Source organism: Vulpes lagopus, chromosome 4, assembly GCF_018345385.1.
Source record: "Vulpes lagopus strain Blue_001 chromosome 4, ASM1834538v1, whole genome shotgun sequence".
Lineage (NCBI taxonomy): Eukaryota > Metazoa > Chordata > Mammalia > Carnivora > Canidae > Vulpes > Vulpes lagopus.
Genome location: NC_054827.1, coordinates 81450398 through 81477442, shown reverse-complemented (window position 1 = coordinate 81477442; position 27045 = coordinate 81450398).

The window sequence follows — 27045 nt, the reverse complement described above, 5'->3', positions numbered from 1 at the left end:
TATTTACTAATAATTAAGATCAAGTGATACATTTTTTTCAAGTGATACATTTAATAGCTACCATAATTTCAAAATAAATATAACAATAATTCACTATATTTGCCATAACTGTAATGTGATATGAAAATATTTGTAATTTTTCCTGGTGACAAAACCATAGATACTGCTAATGGTTTGTTGCAGTTTTTTTCCTATTTTAGTAATTGAAGGTACTTATCAATTTCAGCTAGAGATAGTGAAACAAAAGGTAATTTTTTTACATAAAAATTCATGAAGCCTTTGCAGGGCAGGTGGAAAGTTTATGGATTTCAGGCTAAGAACCCCCTACACTAAATTCTAGCCAATTGTAGGACACTGTAAGTGGTCTTTTATTTGATAAAAATGCTTGAACAGTAATTGAATTCATCTTTATGTTTATTTTTTAAGACTAAATAAAATTTGTCTATATCTTTGGCCCATAGCAGTCATTTTTTGCCTTATCATTTTGTTCATAGTATATAGAAGTGCTACATGGGGACTGGCTTACGTTTAACTGAATATATCTACACAACTTTTATTTATAAGATGTAAAGTTAACAAAAAGCTGCTTAAGATAATTTTTAAATCCCCATGTATATGTTGTACTTTAGTTTGTAAATATTCTCTGAAATCTTTACTCAGTAACGTGTGTGCACATAGCAACTCATTGTCCATGCAATATTCTTTAATTTGCTAGTAAGGTGGTTAGATGGAGAGGGAAAGGAGTTTTTAATGGAGCAAAGGCAGTGTGACATTAGGGCATTGATAACATGGTTGCTCATATGAAGAAGAATTTTGTTAAGGGATCTCTCAACTCACTTCCCCAGGGTGAGCTGACCCTACTCTTAGAGAAACTATCCTGCGTAATCACTGCCAAGTTTGACCAAAGAGAATGAGTGTCTCTTTAAGACACAATTTCACTTCCTCTTATTAAATACATTAGGATAAAGGACAAAATTAACCTAATAACACTGGTACATTTGCAAGAACAGCCAACTGTAAAAGAAAGTGATAAAACAAGCAGTTTGTAAATTTTCTTTTTACAACGCTCTTGTTAAACTAATTTAAGTGTCCTGCCTCCAGGAGCAGCTTAGAGAGGATACACTTTAAGTGATTATTCCTAAATAGGTTATTATTTTAAATGGACTCCTAAGAGTCACATGTGTGGCATTCAGTTAATCCATTACATTTCCAATTAGAAACAAGTGCTTTTTATGGCAGGCAAATTATTTTATATGCTCCACAGCTGCACTTAGGACAGAAGACTCAGCCCATGACGTTCCTCTTGAAAAACATTAAGGGAAGCACTATCCCGTGCCCAAGGGTGATTAAGCTTCTTAAATCACTTCTGATATGTGACAGAACTAGTCTCTTCTAATCCTATTTCTCTGAAAGAATAAATTTTGTATTCCACATGGGCTTGTAGCACTGAGATCATTTTTGCTCCTAGTCTTAACCCCTGTGTTTATTTTAATGACCACTGCTGAACAGTTGAGCAAGCAACCTCTGAACTCTATTATGTAAGTAACTGACACAGCATTGGCAGGATGTACCCTGAGCTGGGTGCACGCTACACATCTGCTACTCAGATTTGATCTACTAATTAATCATTGGAAAATCTCAAAGCATAGGGCTTAAAACTCTGACTTGATTCCAATCTGTGTTTTGTCACTCATGAACTGTATGACCTCCAGTAAGTTATGTCCCTAGACTTTAGTTTCCTCATGGACAAAATAGAAATAATAACTATCTCCTATCTAGAATTAATATGAGAAATGAATGAGAAGCTCTATGTAAAATGCTTAACACTAAATGCAGATACTCAATAAATACTATTATTATTATTATTATTATTAAAATATGTATACAAGCCTACCCACTCCCCACCTCAAAGAGGATTGGAGTGACCCTGCTCAGGCTTCTATGACCAGAGCTAGAGACAAAGTTATAGAATTTCCACAAGATGCTCAAAACAGAAATATCCAGAGTTTGAATTCCATGTTAAAATTCTTAGAGGGTCTAAGTTAAGCCAGAGGAATCAAGATTAAACAGAGAAGCTGGTAAGTCCAAAGGGAGAAATGCAAGACCAAAAACTAAAAATAGTTATATTTCAAAGTTTAGGTTATAAGACTGGTGTGATTAGAATGTATTTGGAGTGAGTTTAGGAGAAAGGGGTGCTTGGAGAATGGTATAAGGAGGTGTCATAATTTGCTCTCATCAGAAACTGGCAAGTCAGTCAGTCTGGCTGACTCAGAGGCATAGGGTAGAGTGGACAAAGTGGCAGAGTAGAGCTAATCATTATTTACTCACTTTTCAGTGTCTGAAAACTGCCAGGTTTTGAATCTCATTCTAGAGATACATAAACTCAAAGACATGGTTTTTACCTTCAAGTATCTTAGAAGAGGACTGGCATCAATAAAGAAATAACAATTTCCAACTTTCTTGCCTGGGTGATGAGTGAGTCACCCAGATACATAACACATTCAGAGGTACAGGTTGGAGAGGAGCTAAAACAGTATATGTTTGGAAATGTTGAGTGTGAGCTTACCAGTGGCCATTCAGGTCTTGGGAACTGATGACTACATACATAACGGAGCTTAGGAAAGAAGCCTCAGTATGTTGTTCGTCAGCATAGGTTTTGGGAGTTACAGCCCAGAGATGGTGCAGTAGCGTGCTCCAGCTGCCATCACAAAATGCTACAGACTGAATGGTTTAAACAAATTATTTTCTCACAGCTCCAGAGGCTGGGTAGTCCAAGGTTAAGGTGCTGGGAAATTTGATTTTTTTTTTTTATTTCTGTTTAAGGGCTCTCTTCCTGGCTTATAGATGGCCACCTTCTCACTATGTCATCAGAGGGCCTTTTTTGTGTGTATAACATGGAGAGTGAGCAAGCTCTCTGGTGTCTCTTCCTATAACTGCTATCCTAGTAGATCAGGGTCTCCCCTCCCCTTATTGCCTCATCTAACCTTAATTATTTCCTTGGATTCACCATTACCAACTATAGCCACACTGAAAGTTAGGGCTTTAAATATGCATTTGTTAAATGCACAGTATAGTACACAGTATAGACTGTGTCTATACTAGATGGGAAAAGATTGCCAAAGATAGTTTGGAGAATGAGAATTGGAGCTAAAAACAAAAGTATACAAAGTTCGAATTAAAGTGTGGGTAGTAAAAAAATAAAAAAATAAAGTGTGGGTAGTAGAAGACAAACAAGTAGAGGAACTAAGAGTGATCCAAGGAAGGAACTAATTCAGAAAGAATGGTACAAAAATTGAGAGAAGTTCAACTAGTGAATGATCAATATGACAGGTCAAGTAAAAATAAAGCACCAGATACTTGGTTGTCCTACACTTCACTCAATAATGAAGTAGAAACATTTAGAAAAAATGACCAATGTTTACAAAGCACATTTAAAACTTTTTTAAAATTAGGGGGTGTGTGGCCGTCTCAGTTGGTGGAGTGTACAACTCATGACCTCAGGTTTTGTGAGTTCAAGTTCCAAGTTGGGTGTGGAGATTACTTTAAATCTAAAAAAAAAAAAAAAAGATAAAAAATTTTAAAACAAAAATGCATTTGTGCCCCAGCCTAGAAGGAAGTAGAGATGAATGTGTTATTCTAACAGTGTCAAGGGCCTATTTTATTGAATAGAAGAATATCAGTGAGAAATTAGGCAATGTTTTAGCTACTGAAATATTAATATCTGGGAATATTTGAAAAGGTTAACTTTTAGACTTATAGTGCATTTTTTAATACAGATGTATTTATTATCTCATTCATCTTCAAAATCTCCTGCAATGGAGATGTTCCTCCCAGCCATGTTTACAAATTAGAAAACAGACTCAAGTAGGTGGAATGATTTTCCCAACATTGTATAGCATTTCAAAAATGAGCAATGGTAATAGTTCTCTCATTTCATTCCTCACAACTTTTCCTGAAATTCTATTGTTTGCCAATATCTCCTGTGGACTCTCCCACCCCCACTGTCCTTCCATCACTTACACTTAGTCTCTCTTGGGCGTAAGTCTCCTCTCTGCGGTGCTGGGAGAGCTGTGGCACCCAAAGGACACCAGGAGTAACAGCTTCCCTGAAGAGCCTCTACGGGCAGGGAGAGGGAGGTGAAGCTCATAACTCCCACTGGCAGACCTGCTATTGACAATCTATTATCTGTTCCTGTGACCAGGAACGAACATTCAGACAGTTCTTCATATTGCCCATAAGGTCCCTGACCTGTGACCCATGGCTGCTTTTAAAATTAGATCATTAATGATGTAATGAATATAATTGGGGCCCAGTTGTCATAAGTCATGCCTCCTGGTTTGTTCACCATCTCCTGTGCAAGGGCAGGGGGATAAATTAAGTGGCTTTTGGGTATCCTATACAGCAGCAGTTCTCAAAGTGGGGTTCCTGGGTGAGCAGTACTAGCTACTGAATTAAAAATTCTGAAAGTGGGGCCCAGTAATGCATGTTTTAATAAGACCTCAAGAGCTATTGATGCACACTATATAATTTAAGAACAACTGGTACACAGCTATAGAATTCTTTTCCTATACTATCTGGACAGAAATAGTGTTATGAATGTTCCCAGCAAAAATAGAATCCATCCATCAGTGTAATGGTAAATTCAAGCACATTTTTATCCACATTATTACCACTCTGTCTTTATTTATTATCACCTTTATCTGAAGTAGCCTTTAAAATCTCTAATTTAATGTCAAAGCAAGCTCTCAGGACTGGTTAGTGTCATGTGAGTAAATACGTAGTCTATATTAATGGCATTCAAAGTTGAACTATGTGACATTTTGTTCCTCCTTATTCACTCTCATCTTATTGTGGTTTCCAGAAGCATTAAGTGTATTTATTGTCTCTTCATAGTTAGAGTATGAAAGGGAAGTGCCCAAAGTGTTCATATTTATGCTATAAGGAATAAAATATTAAAGGTTTTTTTGAGTTCAAAATAGCACCTTTGTTTATGTTTTAAGAAGAATTTTCATTTCTTATGTCTTAAGGAGAAATTTATGTTATTTAGTTATTCTTACTGTATTTCATTTCTTTCTAAAAGCAGAAATTATTGGTAGTATATAGGAAACAGTGATTTTGGTTAGTTTTAAAAAGTTATTTGTCAAAAATTGTTTTTTTCCAAAATAATGAGTAAAACACAGAAAGCATTGTCTACTATGTTGGTCCTAAGTTATAAAATGAAGAGAGAAGAAAAACTGGTAAGATTTTTAACTTACATCTTCAGCAAATATTATAAATGATGGCTCTGTGGCCCAATCTTGTTTGTCTTTACAAACTGTAACTTGGCAAAGAAATATCGTTCTTTCCTACTGATCATTCTTCACGCCTGTACAAGTATATATGTGTATTCATGGGTATAGTTCTAATTTTGGAGTTTTCTTGTATTTGTAGGGACAAATATGACTGTTTTCCTTGATGAGGTTGACAAAGGTATTTGTAACCTTTGTTTCTTCATGTAGCCACTTTGCTTGCAGAAGTTATTTATTCCCTTATGATGACAGCTCACTTCATAGACTGCATCTATATTAAGTTGCATTTCTAGGGCTCCTTCAAGGCATTTTAAAATGCTCTGTTGGAAAACCTATGTTACATAAAAAGCTGGATGATATATGTGACAGAAATGTTGGAGCGGCAATGGCTGTCCATAGAGGGCCTTACTGGAACTTTTAGGAATCTTATACAAGGAGATAGAACTAACCCTGATGGAATCTATCCTTGGATAAGTTACATAGTAGGCCACATTCTATTCCCTCAAGAACACTTTTAAAGAGATGACATCTAAATTAAATTAATTACAATCTGATGAATGGTATTCAGTATCTCAGGGGAGAGGTTGGGAGGAGGATGGAGTTGTCACCAAATGAACATTAAAAACTGAGTTGCAAGAGGAACAAGAGGAATAGGAGTAGTTATAGAGTCATGGAAATTTGGGGGTAAAACTTCAGAGATCATCTGTTCTGACTCATCCATTGCACAAATGAAAAATCTGAAAGAAGGAGAAATAAAGTCACTGTTTAAGGTAACTTGCCAGTGATCCAGGTTGAACCAATTGATTTAGAGCATCCACATTGTCAGTTGTTTCCACAACCCCATTGACATGATGTAGAAGTAAGAATGATGCCTGAAGAGGAGGCAGAAAATAAGAGCTCATCAGGGTAATCAAGAAGGCTTGGGGGATTGAATTACGAAAACCAAAAACCACCACAAAAATTAGCGTGAGACTTACAGTGGCAGGTAAAAACTAGTTTACAATTGGGGCAAAAATAGTTTAGGCATTTCCAGAGATGGGAGTAAACAAAAATCAGAATTGAACAGTGCAGGGGATCCCTGGGAGGCTCAGCGGCTTAGCACCGCCTTCAGTCCAGGGTGTGATCCCAGAGGCCTGGGATCGGTCCCACATCAGGCTCCCTGTGTGGAATCTGCTTCTCCCTTCGCCTGTGTCTCTGCTTCCTTCTCTCTCTCTCTCCCTGTACATGTTTCTCCTGAATAAATAAAATCTTAAAAAAGAATTTAACAGTGCAAATACATACAAATACATACAATTTTATTTATTTAAAAGTATCCCCCCCCCCCCCCAGAGTACAGGGGAAAGCTAGAAGACATCACTGTGGAGCTGAAGACTTGAAGCTGTGGAAGCTAGGGCAGGGAACTGCAGGGCAGAGGGAAAACATCCAGAACATGACTATGGGATAGAAAAGACTGGCTGGTTGCCAAGAAACCAGCACAATTCCTAGCAGCCAACTTTAGTGAGGAGGTCAAGGTGACTGAAGAGAGGTAGTAAGGGACAAGGTGTTTAAAGAAGAAGGAACAAGGACAAACATTTTTAGGCATATCCTGCTTCTTTGACCTTTCTGCAGCCTCCCAGCCCTATATACTGCCCAGCTGTAATCCTGGTCAAACCCATTCATTCTCTGATTGGCCGTGGCATGTGACATCATTTTGGAACTCACCCTAACAGCCTATTTATTAGAGCATCAAGGTCCTCTTCACAGCCAGGAAGTGTTTTTCAACTGAATCCCTCACTTCTAAATAAGTATTTGAGCTGGTTATTTGGTGCATATAGCTGTAATCCTGATTGGAATAAAATGATCTAACTTAATTTATTCTTATACAGTTAACTTAAATAATTATATAATTCTTAAATAATTCTTATGTAATAAAAAAAATTTTATATAACTCTTAAATAATTTATGTTTGATTATGCAAATCATAATAGAAAATATCCAAGTAAAGACTTTTGTATGCAAAGAAATAAAAAAATACCCCAAGTAAATAAACCCTAGTTTCCAAATATCTATCAGCTTGTAACTCTAAACGTCATCCAGTTTTTCTTTGACAAAAATCAGGGATGGGAACTTTGAATGTTTAGTGAAGACCTCACAAAACATTCTAATTGGCAGACCATGTCTCTTCACAGATACTCATCATTGATCATCTTTTGAGAAGCAAGTTGGACAATATTTTTGAGTTCTTAGTAGTAATTTTTTTAGTGGCAACATAACTCACAGAGATATTATGACTGCTGGACAGAGCAAGCTGATAGAAAATTAAGGATTGACAACAATTTTCTTTCAACTGTCATTATAATGTTTATGGATGATTTAAGTATACTGGCACTCGATGAGGCATCATCTAGAAAGCACTCTTCTGTAGGAACCTATGTGTTCAGAACAAAATAGTTGGGGTTTTGAGTTCTTAAACCTCTTAAAGTTCTTTTCTGTTACCCAGGAGAGTAAGTAGCAAGTTCATTTGTTCAGATGAATGGGTAACAGATTTTGAACAGAGAACTCTGTTGGATCAGTGGAACTTCTGTCACAGTCTTATCTCCAGGATGAGCAAAGGGCTTGGATGAATGCGCAGCACTGATACACCATGCCAGGATCCCTTTTCACTAAGCTGAGAAGGGGACATTTTTCTTTTCCTTCCAATTTTATATTTTCATAAAAAATAGATGTTAGTAATAATTTCTAGAAGTTGGATGACATTCTTAATTTAAAACTTATGATCTAATTATAAAATCTGAAAAGTTGTTTCTTCTCCAGTAAAATTCACTGTTGTTTGGCTTGGCGTCTGCACCCATGCTGCAGTGAGCAACCAGAGGCCTCAAATTAGAGGAATGATTTCTTAACACTTGGTTGGGCTCCTGCTAGCTTCTAGCCCACAAAAACACTTCAGTGTGTTATAGAAACTGTTGGAAGTTTCTGCTTTTAAAATTGGTCACCTATGGAAAGAAGTTAAGATCAGATGATTGGAAATGATAGCCACAGTTTTTCCTTCAACTGTATTACGCACGGTGAAAAAAAAGGAATAATCAACTCTTCATTAGCAATTATTTCCACCTTTGCCACATTCCTCTTTCCTCTTCCCCTTCTTGTAAAAATTCAAGCACAATTTTCATTACTTATGTAGTGCCTCTTAAGAAGTAAAACAATAAACCCTCCTTGTATAGCCTGAGTTAAAATGATCTGAACGGCATCTTCATTAACATTTTACCTAAGTGTTACTCTTAAACTTGGGAATGATCAGGAGATTCTAGACTCATTTGAATGCGAGCTAGTGCTAGACAACTGAACTCCAATGAAAAATATTAGTCATATACCAACTACTAAGTTTTAACATGGATATATTTTTTCTTTTTCAATTTTTTATTGTAAAAATATACATAAAATTTACCACCTTAACTATTTTAAGTATACAGTTCCACTGTATTAAATACATTTATGCTGCTGTGCAACGGTCAACACCATCCATCTCTACGGCTCTTTTCCTCTTTTTATAAAATGGAAACTTTGCCCATTAAATAATAATTTTTCATTCTCCCTTCCCTCTGGACCTTTGTAACTACCATTCTACTTTCTGTCTTTATGATTTTGACTTTTGACTACTCTCACTAGTTCATATAAGTGGAATCATACAGTATTTGTCTTTTTATGACTGGCTTATTTCACTTAGCTATAATGTCCTTAAGTTCACTTAGCCATAAATGTCCTTAAGTTTCATCCATATCATAGCATATTACAGAATTTCTTTTTTTTTATTTTAAATTTGAGTATAGCTGATGACCAATGTTACGTTAGTTTCAGGTGTACTACATAGTGATTTGACAAGTTTATATTTATGCTATACTCACCACAAGTGTGGCTACCATCACCATACAACACTATTACACTATTATTGACTATATTCCCAATGCTAAATTCCTATGACTTACTCATTCCATGACTAGTGGCCTGTATCTTCTACTCTCCTTCACCCATTTTGTCCATGTCCTTGCTCTCCTTCCATCTGGCAATCATCAGTCTGTTCTCTGTATTTATGGGTCTTTTTTTGTTCTTTGTTTTATTCATTTGGTTTTTAGATTCCATGTATAAGTGAAATCATATGGTATTTATCTTTCCCTCTCTAACTTATTTCACTTAGCCACGTTGATCCACTTTTATTCTTTTCTTTCCAATGGACATAGTAAGAAAAGCCAAGAGAGGAACAAAACCACATTTAGCAGGAAAATGTCACAACTCTAATAGCAATGATGAACAGAAATCTTAATAATTAGTGATGGTGAAAATTGGCTTTTAAGCATTAAGCCCTTGTGTTAAAGCTAATTGCAAGCAAAAATGTATAGGACTGCTCCCTCAGTTAGGTTCATTGACACAGATAAGACGTGCAATGCTTTTCTGATGCTGGAATTTTCTCATCCATTTTAAAGTCCATTTTAATAGGGACTTTAATGCTATTAATTATTTTCTAAATTCTTATTTGGAAACTTTTAAACATTTTCCCATTTTACTGGATATTGTTTTGCAAACTTGATCCATGAAGACTTCTGCGGCAAAGAACTATAACCAGACTTTAACTTTTATGTAAGACATATGCCTCTATTGGTCCTCCCCCATGCTTTTGCAAATTTGTAAATCACAGAATTAAAAGTAACTTCAAATGGTTCATGTCTAGACTGTAGGTGGAAGTGACTTGCAGAGACAGAACAGTAAGCCAGGACCAGGAAGGATAGGACTAAAAATAAATGTCAGACACCATACAAAGAGCATGACCAGGCATTGAGTGAAAAGACAGGTTTTCATAGTCAGGTAGCAGTGTGGAATCAGGGTAACAACAAAGATGAGGCAAGACACTGAGTGAGAAGCTAGACAGGGTTTAGCTGCTTCTATTATTCTGTGACCATTGTTTAATTCAGTTGTATTTCATAATTGACTGTGTGCCATTTGAGATCAAGGACTTTGCTTATCTAGATTTGTAGACTTAGGACATGCTTTATATTACTGTATAAAATAGGAACAAAGTAAATATTGAATGAGTGTGGCAAAGGCCAACTACAGGTGTGGGCTCTTCACACAAGTCTAAAAATAAACCAATATCCTAAATAAGTACACATTTTATTATAAAAGATTTTCTAAAGGGTAGATTTCACAATGTCTAAATCTCAACACTAAAGAGTTTCTACCTTTTTACTTTATTAGCCTACCAAATTTCAGAAATGCAGAGCTGAAAATGGAGATTACCCTTTCCCGGTGGTTTTCATCCTTTGAGGAGTAAGAGTGGGTTCCTCCTAGCTACACAAATCTCAATGTAGTCATAATGAAAACTTGCATAGGACTCTAACTTCTGGAAAGCAGGAACTGTATTGTATAATAAGCTTGGCACACTAAGCATTTGCTGATGCTGCTACTTTGAATCTTCAGAAGCTTTCTGGTTTATTTGAAGAGAAGCTGTTAATCTTGGCAGAGTCTCTGATGCCAGTTTGCAGAGCTAAAAGCCTACTTTTAAGCTTAGGACTACTGGAAATGACACCAAAAAAGACCGGGCAAGTTGTCTCCATATTTTTTGACCTGTCTTAGTATTTCTTATAGTTCCATGTGTTACTGGAATGCTATATTATTCTCATGGTAGATAGTGCCAAACGTGGAACAAGCAGGAAGATAGGGCTGGAAGGGGTGGCTTCAGTTCCTTCTCAGGAGTTAACACACCAGTGATGTCACTGGATTATTTTCAAAGGTTTGTGAAAACAAACATGACTTTATACGAGGCAAATATGAGAAAAATGGAGAAGTAGTCTGGATACTGATATAAACGACATGCAATTTGTCATGCAAATATTTACACTATTAAAAAAGCTATGTGGTTTCAAACCTGAACCCAGTGCATAATAGATAGTACTTATAAAACAAATTTCACAGTCTTTTCAAATGAATGGGGTTTTTAAAAATATAAGTTCAGTAATTTTTATGTTGGTAAGAAGGCATTTTTGTTTTTATTTTAAATTCCTTTTTCCCAAAAGTTTTAAATTTAAATAAGATTGAGGAGTATTTACCTAGAGGAATTTTAATATAGACCATTAGGTGACACTGAATGGATAACAGGATTACAGTTACATAAGAAATTTTCCGTATTTTTTATAAATGTGCATTAAAGTATGTAATGGTAAAAGGACATGTTACAGGGATTTATTATAAAATACTTCAGAAAAAATGGAGGGAGAAAAGACAAAACAAGTGAGGCAAAATGATGAAAACTGTTGAATGTTTGATACTTTTATGAGAATGTGATTTATTTTTTTCTCTATATTTGTATATTTGTTTTTTCATATTTTTACTTATGAAGTGAAGGTCATATTGACATCCATAAAAATTGAATGGCTTATACCAAGTCTGGTATGTGGTACAAAGTGACTATTTCATCTGTGTGCAGAAATTGAACCAACAGTTGATTCAAATTGGTATAAACACTTCACAAGGGGATCCCTGGGTGGCTCAGCAGTTTAGTGCTTGCCTTTGGCCCAGGCATGGTCCTGGGGTCCTGGGATTGAGTCCCACATCAGGCTCCCTGCCTGGAGCCTGCTTCTCTCTCTGCCTATGTCTGCCTCTGTCTCTGTGTCTCTCATGAATAAATAAATAAAATCTTTTTAAAAAAATAAAAAAATAAACACTTCACAATACTGGCTCCATAAAATCAACTATTGCTTAAAAATACTTTCCACTGTTAGCTTAGTAAATATACACATTATTTTTTTCCTCCTCATTCATTTTTTAAAACACACTTTTTCTTTAACCAAAATACTTAATTACCTTCTAATTTACTGGATGTTAAAACTGATGGCAAATCTTTTGGGCTAATAATGGTGTAAGTGTGAAAAATTTTGAAATGTGTGTAAATAAGGAAGAGTTCTAATTAGGTTAGGTCTTCAAAATCAGAATGTGGCTTCATTCTGGAATGTCATGGACTCCTATAACAGAAAAGATGTCCAAATGAAATATGAATGCAAAAACATTCTAAAACACAAATACATTTCAAACAATCTTCTCGTTAATCTTCCTATACTAACAGATACAGTTTTTAACTCCTGATAAAAATATTTTCTAGCACACCCAATTTAGATCTTTTCTGTAAGAACAAGAGAAAGTGTACAAATAAATAATAAAATAAATGTTCTGGCCAGCTAAATTTGATATATAGTAATCAAATATTCCAGAACCATTGTCCAATTTCCAGGCTGGTTTTCCTCCTATGGTTGTGTCCTTGTGCACTTTCGCACCTCTGCTGTCCTATCCTTGTCAGGGAAGGAAAATCTCCTCTCTGGAGGTGATCTCTGTCCCGCTCAGTGGATTAGGTTGACTGTATGGTTACAGTCCATTGGCTTTGATCCTGAGATGCAAATGTTCTCCTCCTGCTCCACATAGTCCCTCTCTGTCTTGGAATCTGATCCTTTGTCAGCAGCAAACGCTCACTGCGGGCTTGTCACAATGATTTAGGAAAGGCATATTTTACCAAAATAAGAAGCCCAGTGGTATAGCTGGAAGTGATCAAAAGCCATCAGCAAGCTGACAGATTGCTTTTCATGCGAGATTGGCCTTTGGGTCTTTTGGAGGAAGAAACCTCTACATCTACATGATGAAAGCCAATGCTTGGTCACAAAATTATGATCCCCAACAGAAAGGAAAAATGTTTATCCAAGTAGAAGGGCACATAGATGTGAATAAATGAATGAATGACTCAGATCCTTATAGATCCTCCCATTGAACATTTCATTTGTGTCCCCCCCACCCTTGGTCGTTCATTTCCTCATTTATTCTTTCATTCTCTCTGATGGGCATTGTGCTATATGCTGGGAATAAAACAAAAAGCAAGAGAGATACTGCTTCTGCCCCCATAGAATTTACATTATAGTGGTAGATGTTGACAAGCCATCAGGCATCGAGTAAAAGAGAGATACAGAGAGTAATAGCTCATTCGCTCTTCACTGTCATCTGATCTATTTAGAACTGGAGCAAAACTGAAGGCAATATATTTTCCAAGTGATTCGGGGGCAACTTCGGCCTTTGCACTCCTATATGAGAAGACTTGATTAATGGAGAAATGGCTTCAAGGAGATCAGCCTTGTGATTGGAAACCAAAGAGATGACCTGGTCATTCTCAGTATAGGTGGTCTAGTGCCAGTATCAAAGCATAGAAAAAGTTAAGAAGAGACACACAGAGTGGCCAGATAAGGTCATTTTATTATCACTAAAAGTAGAAAAAGTTAAGATACCTATCTAAGAATTGGTTGGTTGATTGGTATTCTTTCTGAAACTGTATCCCTCAACTGCTCCCAGGTACCTTCTTACTCCCCATCTCGGGAGTGCTCCCTCTACCTTCTTATTCCACTTGAAGTTCTGCTAACATGCCTTTTTGGAAATCAGTGTCACAATACAAGATGCTGTTATCACTTATCAATTATTAGTTCTGCATGTGTTCTCACCATCTGCTTTATTTTATTCTAAAGTGAAATCACCATTTCTAAGAGAGGAAGAATCTTTTGGGCTTAATGGTATCTTTGCTGCTCCTCTCATAATTCTTTGATTCTCAATGTCTATTATAAAAATTCCCATCTTATCATTCCCTAGCAGCAAAAAGATATTGTTAATTGATCAGAAGACCTGACAAATGCATAGTAGTTGACAGGCAAAGGGCAGATATTTGGGAACAGGGAGGTAGGGAGGGGAGCAAGAAATGGAGTGAAACAAAGAACTTAGGTTATATAGGTCCTAGAATGTTCACTTTATTTTTGCCATTTTCAAATCTGTCATCTTAAAGAAAGAAACCTATGAAATATATAGAATAAAACATGTGATATCTGTAACTTGTGAGAAAGTTGATTATTTTGGGTGAGGGAAATGAGGAAGAAGTTAGAAAAACACTTTATTGGAAACATATAGTTATTGATCTGGTTTGGCTCCTAGTTTTCTGTGTGGTCATGAGATAATCACTTAACATGTTTGGTCTATAGGACCTCATTTATAGAATAAGGATGATAAGAGTTCTGGGGAAAAATTTTAAGCAAAAATTATAAATAGAGAAGTTAAGCAAAAAGTTTTGAAGAGTTGGATGAGAGAATTTGATTGCTTATTATGTCCATTAGTTAAGATTTATTCATTTATTTTTCAGATAGTTTAGTCTTGTTTATCAAAATAAACTTTAATAGCTCTAATGAATTGGGGAGAGGATCCTGAAGGCATCACTTTAGCGGGGAGGTGGGAGGATTTTAGAGTCTGACACCAGTCTTCTGGATAAATGACCTCTTACTTGCTCAGATGTGGGGATAAGAAGCTTTGCCAGCCATTGGCAGGTCGGCTGTGTGAAAGCTTTCTGTGATTCTTTCCCTTAATACTGACCCCATGGTTCTGTCGCAGTGAGGTTAACACTTTGGAATCCTACTTCCCCAAAGCAAAGAACACTTTCTGTTGCCACTTGTTTGGTTCATTTCCTAAATGAGAGAAGAAAACCAATGTGCTGCAGGAAATGTGTTATTTTTGTCTGAACTCAGTTTTTATTCATTCAGAGATGAAGAGGGGATAATCCAGCCACATCTCCCTTGCCCTACCCACATTTACATAGAAGTAAGCTTCGTCTGTCAAATTTGTTTTGTTGGAAAGCCCTGGAGGCCAAGAGCAACACATTACCACAGATTCCTGTCTTGCTAGAGATATGTGGGCTAACCTGAAAGAGGACCAGAACTTCAGAATCTATTTGAATGGGTCATGTACTGAAGGTCCAACCACTGCAGTTAAGGCTCATGTTTTCAATGGATTGTAGATCAGATTCTTCAAACTGCAAAGCAACATCTGCTGCTCCAGTCCTAACTATATGCCAATTACTGTGAAAGAGATTTCTGCTTGGGCCAGATGCAGCTCCTATGATTAAATTCATCTGTGCATTTCTTATATGCAGCCCATTGTCTACAGAGGGCTCTTAGCCAGCTCTAAAGGGTGAATGGAGCTCAATGCAACACTCTGCTATAATGATGCCATTTGTCAGCTTGCTAAATCTTATAAAAGAATACAATTAAGTTTTCTAAAAATTCAAGCTTTCTCCCCGCCCCATCACAACCAATCTTGGAGGTAGTCATCCCATCAATTATTTTATACTTCAGCCGGGTGTTGTTGTTGTTTTTAATCATCTCTCCAGTTTAGAACTAATAGCAATTGTTCCTCAAAGGAGGGATCCTCAGGAAGATGCCAGAGGACTAAACAAAGATAATTCACAGTGTGCTGAGAAGCTTAGGGCAGCTTCTTGTAAGTAATGAGAAAATCTTTTGAGAACAGAAAATGCAATTATAGTCATTCTTAAAACAGATAGGCTCTATAATAAAGTTGGCACAGTGAAGTACATGAGAGAACCATAGATAAGTTTGTTTTGATTTGGGAAGACTTGTAGTTTCATGTCATGTGGCTCTTACTTGGGGTTTCTATGCTGTTTTGGTTTTTATCTAACCCTTCAATAAGAATTTACATGTCTCCTGTGCATTAAGCATTATGGAAATAAAAATGAAAGAAGTCACTGTTTTCAAGAAGTTTACAATATTATTTATACCAAAAAACTTACACAACAAATTATGAAAAAAACTATTATTGAAAAAATATGTAGGGTCCTGTTGTGGTAACAGAGAAGAGAGAATGCCATTGATAAAAGTCATTTGCTAACAGTGACCTCCTGTTTTGGTACAAAAAAAAAAAAAAAAACTATAAAAGCTTTCCAAAGTGGCTCAATTGTGTACAATCTTCCCCCATACTGTGAAAATCAGGCCTAACCTATAGACTGTAAATGTGTGATGGAATAGACTGGAAATTTACCCCAGATTTGATCAGTGATGAGGATGTCTGAAAATTGCTTTGGATCATAGAAGAACCCTTATAAAGCATGCTCAGATGAAAACCCATCTGAAGTATTTTCAGAATTGACCAGATAATATTTGTAGAGAACTTATAGACATTTCATTGATGAATATGTTGACAAATGCACACAATCAAGCCTGCATCCCTCAAGGAGGAAAGGGGCTTGTGTTCAGGAGTGGAGGAAGACAATTCTAACAAACAGGAGGTTGTACTTTTGTGTAATTGGGAGGGTGGGGCAGAAAGAGGGCTTTGCAGCATTGACATCCAGTTGTCCTCAGCATTCCTGCTTTTGGAGAACCACATTGTTCACTGGGTTCTGACCCTAGAAGGAAAATGGACAAAAGGGAAGGAGTTAGCTGAATGCTACAGCAACCACCAGTTCAATTTTCCATCTGAGTCAGATTCTGAGAGCAACACCATGAGAGAATTTTCTCCCCTTCCCAGTCCTAAAGGGTTTATATTTGGGCAATAGCCAGCAGTGGAGAATAGGGCAGATTGTGTTATTTATAGAGAATAGTTGCTGGTTTATTTTCCAAACAACTGACTAAGATCCTGTGGAAAACAACATTAAAACAACATTTGTAAACCAGCTTGCAAATAGGAAACTCCATGTACAACAGGATATTCTGGCCATTTGGTTTTAATCATCTCTGACTAAATGTTTCAGGAAGTAGCTTTAGCTAAAATTATATCTATTTGATATATATACCTGCCTTATTCCTCTTGGAGATATATAGGAATGCATGACATAGGAACAAAGGTAAAGTTTGCACCCCTTCTCGAGCAGGTAAAAAAATGTTTTTCTTTTTACCCCTATTCTGAAACAAAATTATAAATCACCTAGGATACATCAGGTCAGGGGAAAAAAAGTGGATTAAGTGCACATCATAATAAACTGACCTCCCAACCATAAGCCCTAATGTTTGGAAGGGCTTCAAAGTGCCCCCTGCAGCCTTTGACCAAAGCCTGGCAGCTCTGAAGAGGAGCTCAGTAATAGGGACAAAGACTGCCAGCTGCACATGTGCCAAAGCCAGCCAAAGTGAGCTGGCAGGAAGGGCAGCCAGCAAACCGACATTGCCAAGACATACAGGCCAGGGTGACGGGAGGCAGAGGACGGTTTCCAAGGAAGCAGAATTGTTTTTAATTACTTGCTGTAGTGTTATTCTCAGCCTTGTTCTTTGTGATTGTATGTGGGTTGTTTCAATCCTACATCCATCATTCCCTCTGACAAGGTTATTGAGCCAGAGAATGTGAAGTGACTTATTTTCAAACAGGGTGGGGACAGACATAAGAGTGAGACAACCGTATCAGGCTGGGCTGGAAAGCCCACATCTCTCCAAATGATGCATCCCAACAGAGACAAGGTTTTTGCTGCACTAAATTCGAGCAACTGGTAATGAAGGGTGTCTAAGAAGTAATTTAAGAAGCCAATGCCAACCTTTCCATTTATTCTAGTTAATTTCTTTATTCCTCATTCTCTACCTGTTTCCAAATCCGCATGCATTATTTCTCGGAATAGGGCAGTCTTTATAACCAACTGGATAGAATAGCAAATCTTAGTGATAATAGCTACTCTTCATTAATCTGCTGCTGCTACACTGCAGGTTCTACACGGGTGTTCAATCATTATAACCACCATAGATATTATCAATCCCTGCTTTACAGATTAGCATCTATAGGAGATTAGAGTTTAAAAGAAATACCACAGGTCAACAGGCAAAGATACACCAGAAACAAATGCTTCGATGATAGAGTGCAGCAGGCTGTGACAGTACATAAGAGGGTCATCTAGCTTAAACCCCCGGGGGTGGGAGGGAAGGTGAGGAAATGGCTGGGGGATGTCATTGGAGGAAGTTCTATTTACAATGAACAATGAAATAATGAAGAATGCAGAATATGTAAGAATAATGGAGAATAAGTAAGAATTAGCCAGGTAATGAGAGTGGGAAGAGTTTTTAGGAGAAGGGGACCACTTATGCGACAGGCTTGAAACAAAAAAGGTCACACCAGCTTAAAGCGGTTAGAACACAGAGCATCAAAGCTAAGACAGAAAATGAGAAGTTTTCCTAATCCATGCAGAGAAGTTTAACTTCCTTCTTAGATGAAAATACTCAAATGATTTAAAGATTTGCAATTTAGAAAATAGATTGCAAAGAGGAGAAATGGAAGTCAGAATGCCCCCAGATAAGGGCCAATTCCAATTATCTAGGCACCGATAATTCTGTAGTGGTGATGCTCTGAATAAGGAAGGATCTTGAAGAAGAATCTGTGGGCATGGTGATTAGATGTGGCTGGTGGAATGGGGAAAGGCAGTGGTTAAATATACTAACTACACTATGGTCTTGAAAAATTGTGTGGACAAAAATGTTATTCGCTAAAAGAGAAACTACAGGAGAAGGAAGAAGAGTGTGTGTGTGTGTGTGTGTGTGTGTGTGTGTGTGTATACACTGTAGTGTTGATGAAGGATGGTTAGGCAATGAATTCTGATTGGGAACACATTAATAGAGAGATGCATAGTAGTTTGTGTACACCTTGCGTGTGAGGCCCATCAAATCTGGAACTACGCATTCTAAAGCTATTGTCTCTATCTCTGCAAAGTTCCAGGCAGAGGAAAGGATGGTAGGACCTTCAGCACTCTGGCTCTTGGCAAAGGTAGAGGACCCCTATCCTCCTTGTCTGCTTGCCCATCATCTCCAATGCCGAGACTTGTCTAGAAACCTAAGCTGTTCTCCTTACTTTGTCTCTACTGAGGCTAAGGGGATATTGACCACCTTTGCAACAAGCTCTGTTCCTGGACTTGCTGATCTAAGTCAAGAGGGTGAATGAGTTTATCAAAGGAATGTACCTAGAAGTAAGAAGTCCCAGAAAAAAAAAAAAAAGACTCTTTCTCCTTTAACTGTAGTTTCAGTCTTCTTAGTTCTTAGCAGAACACTAACCTGGTTCTAGATTATCTAGTAATTCTGTAGGGTACTAAATCTACCATCAGCAAATTTCTCTTCTACCTTACAGCGATGGTCAGTTTATTCTCTTTGTAAATTAAAAACCAGCCCAGTTTGAACCTAAAATTCTTATCTGGGGACATAGAGCAAAGAAAACTATGATGTTTAGCTATTCAAAGCCTAAGGAGCCTGAACAGAATTTGAGTATTATCAGGCCTCTGCACTATTATTAATATAATTCTTCAACAAAACTCCATACTTCCAATAACATCTTGATGCTTGTTTGCATCATTTCTCCATGTCCACTGCAACTACCTTGGCTCTTGCTCCTTGGTGTCTCGTTTCTGCAGTATCCTCCTAATTGGTTTCCACTGTCCTTCATTTACCTTGTTGACCACTTCTGGATAAAGAGGCATTTTCCAAAATGCCTCTTTTCACAACACACTCCCCCTTTTCCTCTAGTTTCTGCATAGGACTTGCCGTCCTGTAAGAACAATCAGAATTTCTTAGCTTATCATTTAAGTCTCCCCAGTATCTGAAACACATGATTGTTCCATTTAACCACCACCGTTTCCTCCACATTCAACTCTCCCCACATGCATCCAACATCATTTCTACCCTTTTGCTTTTCTGTTGTTCTCCACAACTAGATATTTTCTCTGGACATCAGTTCAAATATTGCATTTTCTTAAAGCCCAAATTGAGCACTTTTCCCATTTTAAAATCAAATAAACAACCCTTTTTAACTAGCCACTACTTTTTTCCCTTTTATAAATATCTGCAGTACATATACTATGTAAATGCAGAAACCTGAAGGATCCCAAAAATCATTTGGACCAAATGTCTCATCAAATATGTAAGCAGATCTCTCCTGAATTAAATTGACTTTACCAGTCTACTCTATGCAATGCTACACCTTATCTTACACTTTGCTTGCTTAGGCTTGCGGGGTCTGTCCCTGTATTAGAGTGAAAATTTCTCAACCCTGCCTACCACATTTTTGGTATCCTCCTCAATGCCCAGTACCCTATTTAACTGAATTCAAACTGAATCAAGTTGCATTTTAAAATTCACTTAGGCTCATCTATTCAAGAAAACTAATGCTATATTATTTGAGGATTTAAATATCCACTTTTTAATTTTGTTTTCCAAATTTGGATTTTCATGTGTCTTATTTTTTCCAAGTGGACACAACTGGTCAAAATAGATTGAGAATATATCCATTATATTAGGCAGAGTCCCTTGGCTGCTAAAACTCTGCTGAAGTATTCCCAGCTCAGAGCGGGGGGAAAAACGCACAGGTTATCACTTGGTTTACAGGCTTCTGAACATGAAGCAGATGCCTATGGATCTTTAGAATTGGATGTTTAGCCACTGTGAAGCTTCACAGCATGGGAGCACCTTACTCCCCTCCTGAGATAGCTTATATGTGATAGAAACAGGTATCAAGAATTCCTTGTTGCCTAGAGGGTTAAGAATAGAATGTAGTTCTTTCAGCATTAATGACAAAAGTGAAATCAAAACATAAGCAAAATAATGTGAGGTGTTTTATATAATTTCTCATGCATATTAACAGAGTATCTGTATGCCTTTTTGTTTTTCAAGTCTTAATAACTCAGTATAACTAGTATTTACTTTTTATTTCCAATATTAGGATAAAACTTTTTGAAATCTCATTCCATCCACATTACCTATAATTGGTGTGATAGTAAAAAAATGTATACCATCTCCAAGTTCCAGAGGTTGCATTATAATTTATTTGTTACTGATTTATTGTATTCTTTGAGTGTTTTTAATCAAAATTTATTTATATAGGAGACATTTCAAACGAAGTCATTTATCTCTTTTGGTATATAGAGTCATAGCCAACCACAACAGTAAATGTCAGTTTCTCAACCAACAACTCACACATGCTTGATATAAATGTTATAAATAAGTACATAAAGTTTTAGCATGTTTAATAAAAGCTTAATAGTTTGCTGACATGCTTATTTCTAGTTTCTTGGTGTAGTTCATTTCTAAAATATCTGGACTTGTGGAAATGATCCTCTTTAAACATTGCTAAGTTTTCACATCCACTGCACATAACTCGTCTGAGCTATTAAAGAAAAAAAATCCCATAAATCATGATGACATGAAGGGAGACAAATCAGCTCTATGCAACAGGAAAACAATTTGTCCTTCCCACCAAAATATCCTAAACAAGCAGCTAAAGAAACAGTTCTAGAGAAGAAAATACTGCTTAAAAGTTTTTGTCTTTGAAATAATGTTGCTTAAAATAATTTCCACATAAATTATACTCAGCATGCATGAAGATTGTGCAAAGATTCTGTTCTTTGTATTGTGGTTGAGATTTATAGACCTTAAAAACCTTGAAGCTATTGGGCATTCATACTGAACTCAGTTGGAATAACATGGCAGGTTGTAGGTCACAGTAAAAGTGGGTAAACCTCTACGTATCCAGTCTTCACTCTACAATGGAGCACAGGGTTTGGACCCAAATGAACAGCCTCACTAGTCCAATAGATTTAAAACCACCTGAGCCAATCAAACCAGGGAAATGATCCTTCTTTGTACAAGGATACAGCATAGAATCGGAGGCACTAAGGTTCAGCAACCCAAGGGTACTGATCAAGCGAAGAAAATGGAATCACACCTCCACAACAACCTGCTTCCAGCGTGAAACTTGACTAAGAGAAAAATAGAGTAGATGCTGTGTCTCAGAAGATAGGGAAAAGAGGAGCCACAAAGAGAAGTTTATCTCAGTTGCTTTTGTAAACTTAACATTTTATTCAGGATTTGAAATATACTCAAAACCCACAAGAAAATTCCATTGAGTAGGTGAAAGTCTTTCAAAAAACTTAATTTTATCTCCAAAATCCATGCCAAAGTAGTTTTTTTTTTTGTTTTTTTTTTTTAGGGGAAGTGGTTTTAGGGCTTTATGCCTATCATGTATCATACTTCATTGAAGACAATGTTATTTTGATTAAGTGGGAAAAATAAATGAAATAAATGAAAAAGAGGCATAGGCAAATTAGGTATATGTATTTAGTAGCTGTATCAGTTTGTTAGGGCTGTGATAAATACAATAGACTGTGTGACTTAAGCAACAGAAGACTTTGTCATGGTTCTGGAGGCTAGAAGTCCAATAAGGTATGAGCAGGTTTGGTTTCTTTTGGGGGCTCTCTCCTTGGCTTGTAGATGACCATCTTCTCTCTGTCTTCACACATGCTCTGTCCTCTATCTGTATATTGTCTGTGTCCAAATTTCCTCTTCTTATAAACACAAAAGTCATATTGGATTAGAGCCCACCCATATGGCTCATTTTACCTTAATTACTTCTTCAAAGGCCCCGTTGTCACATTTTCAGGTACTGGTGGTTAGGGCATCAAAATTCATCCCATAATAGTAGCTTTAGATAAAAATTGAAGTAGAGACTTGAAATAGCCTCATATAGATAAAATGAGTCAAATTATATATATTTAAGATTTTACTTATTTATTCATGACAGAAAGAGAGAGAGAGAGAGAGAGAGAGAGAGAAGGAGGGGCAGAGACACAGGCAGAGGGAGAAGCAGGTCCACGCAGGGAGCCTGACCTGGGACTCCATCCCGGGTCTCCAGGATCATACCCCAAGCTGAAGTGGCGCCAAACTGCTGGGCCACCAGGGCTGCCGAGTCAAATATATTTTTGTTTACTGCTTCACAATAATCAAGGCAAATGTGGAGGTTGAGAGCTTGAGTTATCTTGCAGTATCAACACCCTCACAGTTTCTCTGTGTGCTAGTACTTCCTTTCCAGCCTCATTTATGGCTATTACATTCATTTTTGTGTTCTACAGGATCCTATGCTTCTTGGTAGTAAAACTACATAAATGCTATTAGGTAACTAGATTCCTGATTTTTCAATCTGTGGAATTCAACCCATGAGTAGGCCATTAAATAATTTAGTGAGTGATAATCATTATTTCAACCAAAAAGACTAAAAATTTTACAGTGTGTGAAAAAAAAAAATGAATGTTGAGGTGATGTCACAGAATATAATTGAGTAAGAATGTCCATAAAAGCAATAAAAACAAAGGTGAAATATAATCAACTTTTTCAGAACTTGGAAAGTTAAACAAAGGCTTTCAGCAAACTGAGGAGCTGGCTGGATCTTTGCAAAAACACGTCGTTTTGTAGCATTTTACCTTGCCCTAATTCTGTCTCCTGCAGTAGACTTGCAGAACAACAGCCACAATCTTGAATTCAGCAGACTGGCTGCCACTGGAGGGGGGTCCAACAAGGAGGGAGCTTTTTCATACTACATCCCCAGAGAATTGTCATTATTTGGAATGACAAATCCAAATTCTTGAAGAATCCACTCATAAGACTGGATTTTTATTTACCTGATTAGAGCTTGACCAGTGGAGACAGCTTTTACCCTAGCCACTTATTAAAAACAATCAAATAAATAAATAAATAAATAAATAAATAAATAAAACAAACAATCAGAGGCAACTGTTGAACATCACAGATGCCCGATGCAGTAAACAACAACTGAGGCAAATAACTGGCTAAAGCTTAAAAGGAAAATCTAAGAAATTATGTCCATTGGAAACTTTGCCAAGTTCTGATAAAATTCTAGGAATCTAGAAGGCCAAATGCATACAGTGGACTATGCTTGTGTCCAGGGCTAGGTACATCCTCAGGAAAGACCTGAGAGGGCCCTAAGCTCTCACCTTCAGGTGAAATTGGATCTCAGGAAATTTCTTGTCCTAAGACACACAGGGCCCCTCCAAAAACCAATAAGTTGTATACTTTATTTATTTATTTATTTATTTATTTAAACTTTTTTTTTATTATTATTTATTTATGATAGTCATACAGAGAGAGAGAGAGAGGCAGAGACACAGGCAGAGGGAGAAGCAGGCTCCACGCACCGGGAGCCCGACGTGGGATTCGATCCCGGGTCCCCAGGATCGCGCCCTGGGCCAAAGGCAGGCGCCAAACTGCTGCGCCACCCAGGGATCCCAGTTGTATACTTTAAAATAGTAAATTTTATCATGTATGAATTACATCTCAACTTTAAAATATATTGGTTATATACCTGAAATTAAGTAAAAATTAGAGTAGACAGCATTGACATAATGTTCATTGGAAGAAATCAGATACTCTGTTCACGTGAAATCAAAAATAGACAAAAAATAGTTTATTGATGAAATTCTACTCTGTTCACGTGAAATCAAAAATAGACAAAAAATAGTTTATTGATGAAATTCTAGATAGTGGTTACCTCTTTGGGGAGTGTTTTGTGTAAGGGAACATGAGGGTACTTCTTGGGGCCTAGAAAAGTCCTATATCATAATTGAGGCTGTGGTAACATGAAGGTATTATATACCTCCATGTATAAATTCACCAAGTTGCACACTTAGGATATGTGTGCTTCACTCTAGGAGTTCTACCTCCATAAAAATGAAAAACAAAAATAAGGAGAGTAGCTATTTTTATGTCAACATTTTGCTTTAGTTGTATACTAAATGTATACTAAATCCAGTATACTGGATTATGATGTAAAACCCATTTATTTCTGTGGGCATAATCAAAGTGTTTGAAAATTCTGAACTAGCATCCTAGAATTCTGTGGAAAATCTGACTTGCTTTGAGATAGGACCAATCTGACTTATCAGGCACATTTCTGAGAATACAGTGAAAATAAAGTACAAGTTGTGGCAAGTGTTCTAACTAACAAATCAACAACACAGTGATTGATTCCAGCCTCATTATCAATACTCTGGCCCTAGCTTTCATTGTACTTTCTTCATGAACCTTCCTTCACATCAAAGCCAAAAATGACCTCTGGCTCTTCTAAAGCTTATGCTTTTTATTGGTGTCTCCATTCTAGTATATATAAACATCTGACCTTGACTTAGCATTAGTGTTCATGTACTATTTTCCTTTTCTAACTGTAAAATCCTAGATTCCAGTAATTATATTATTCTTTTCTTTTTTCTCCATAACACTCAGCATAAGTGGTTTGTACCATACATTGCATAGAAGAATAAACATATTAAGAAATTAATAAATCAATTAACATAAGCTTTGAAATATATGCCTCACTAAAATTAACAATATAGAAAACAGCAAAAGTTGGCGAGGATGCAGAGAAAGGGGAGACCTCTCACACTGTTGGTGGGAATGTAAACTGGTACAGCTACTCTGGAAAGCAGGATGGAGATTCCTCAGAATGCTAAAAATAGAAGTATCCTACAGCCCAGTGATTGTATTACCAGGTATTTACCCAAAGGATAAAAAAACACTGATCCGAAGATACACATGCACTCTAAGCTTATCACAGCAATATCAGCAATAACCAAGTTATGGAAAGACCCCAAATGTCCATCAACTGATGCATGGATAAAGAAGAGGTGGAATTTATATACAATGGAATATTACTCAGCTGTAAAAATGAATGAAATGTTGCCATATGTGGATGGAGCTAGAGTGTATTATGCTAAGCAAAGTAAGTCAGAGAGAGACAAATACCATATGATTTTACTCATGTGGTATTAAAAAAAACAACAACAACAGATGAACATAGGAGAAAGAAAAAAACAAGAAGTGAGGGAGGCAAACCATAAAAGAGACTCTTAACTGTGGAGAACAAACTGAGGGTTGCTGGAGAGGAGGTGGACAGGAGTTGGGGTAAATGGGTGATGGCTCTTCAGGATGACGCTTGTTGTGACGAGCCCTGGGTGGTATATGTAAGCAATGAATCACTAAATTCTACCCCTGAAACTAATATAACACTATATGCTAACTAGAATTTAAATAAAAACTTGAAACATTAAACAAATGAAATATATGCCTAAAAGATCAAAAAAGATATTATGAGTAAAAAGCTAATATTTACGTACAAATAAAAGCTCATCAAACAATGTAGAAGTAATGGTGTGTGCATAAACATATGTATCCAGATATATTTGTATTACACGGTCTATTGAGTATGTATTTGGGAATTTAAAACTATCATTCATTAGTAGGTCAATGTGATTACCTATTCGGATCTCAAAAGTTCCCTTTTTTATTCTGTGCCTTATACAGGCTACTGAACCAAGTTCATAGTTCACAGTGTCAGGGAAAGCTGGGGAAAACCAATAAGAAATGAAAGATTTTACCCTAGAATTATAGCAAAGGATTTTTGACTCTTCAGCGAACAAGGCAATCATTTGTCATCACTTGGCTTGGAGGCACTCAGGAAATTTTGGAGATAGAGCTGAGCCATATTCCTGAATCAAACAATTTATTTTTCCCTGCGTATCTTCAAAAAATGATAAAAACAAAATTTGTGTCTCTAATTGAATCTAATTCTTTATGTGATATTTTTGACGAAGATGGAAATCACAGAAGCCAGATAGGAATCAAATATGTATTTCTTCAGGCCTGTGCCTTTCACAGGCAGCTCCTGGGCTGGCAGTTTAAACTGTATGTGCTCTCTCCCGTTGGTTACTGCTGCTATTCTTTGCTGATTGACTGTGTTGATTGACCAGTGGGTGGTGAACAGCAGGAGAGAAAGACCACACAGCCTTAACAGCAATGAGGAAGCACTTTAGACATTTTTCAAGGCCTCAAGTTGTCTGGTGTTTATTTTCCTTCAAAGGCACACATGTAATGAATGGCTCAATCTTAGCTCTAAAAAGAGCAATTGCTTTTGAAAAGCAGAGTTCTTACAAAAATATACACCTCGTTAAAATCCAGGTATGACTAAATCCTCATTTTATTATAATCTTCTCCATGCCTCAATTTCGGCATCTTAAATAAGGCATGTGAATCTTAAGTCTTTTAATTTAAACATCTTAAATTAAGGTGTGTGAACCTACCCCTTAACTGAATTCTTTACCACTAATTTTGAGTAAATAATAATAAAA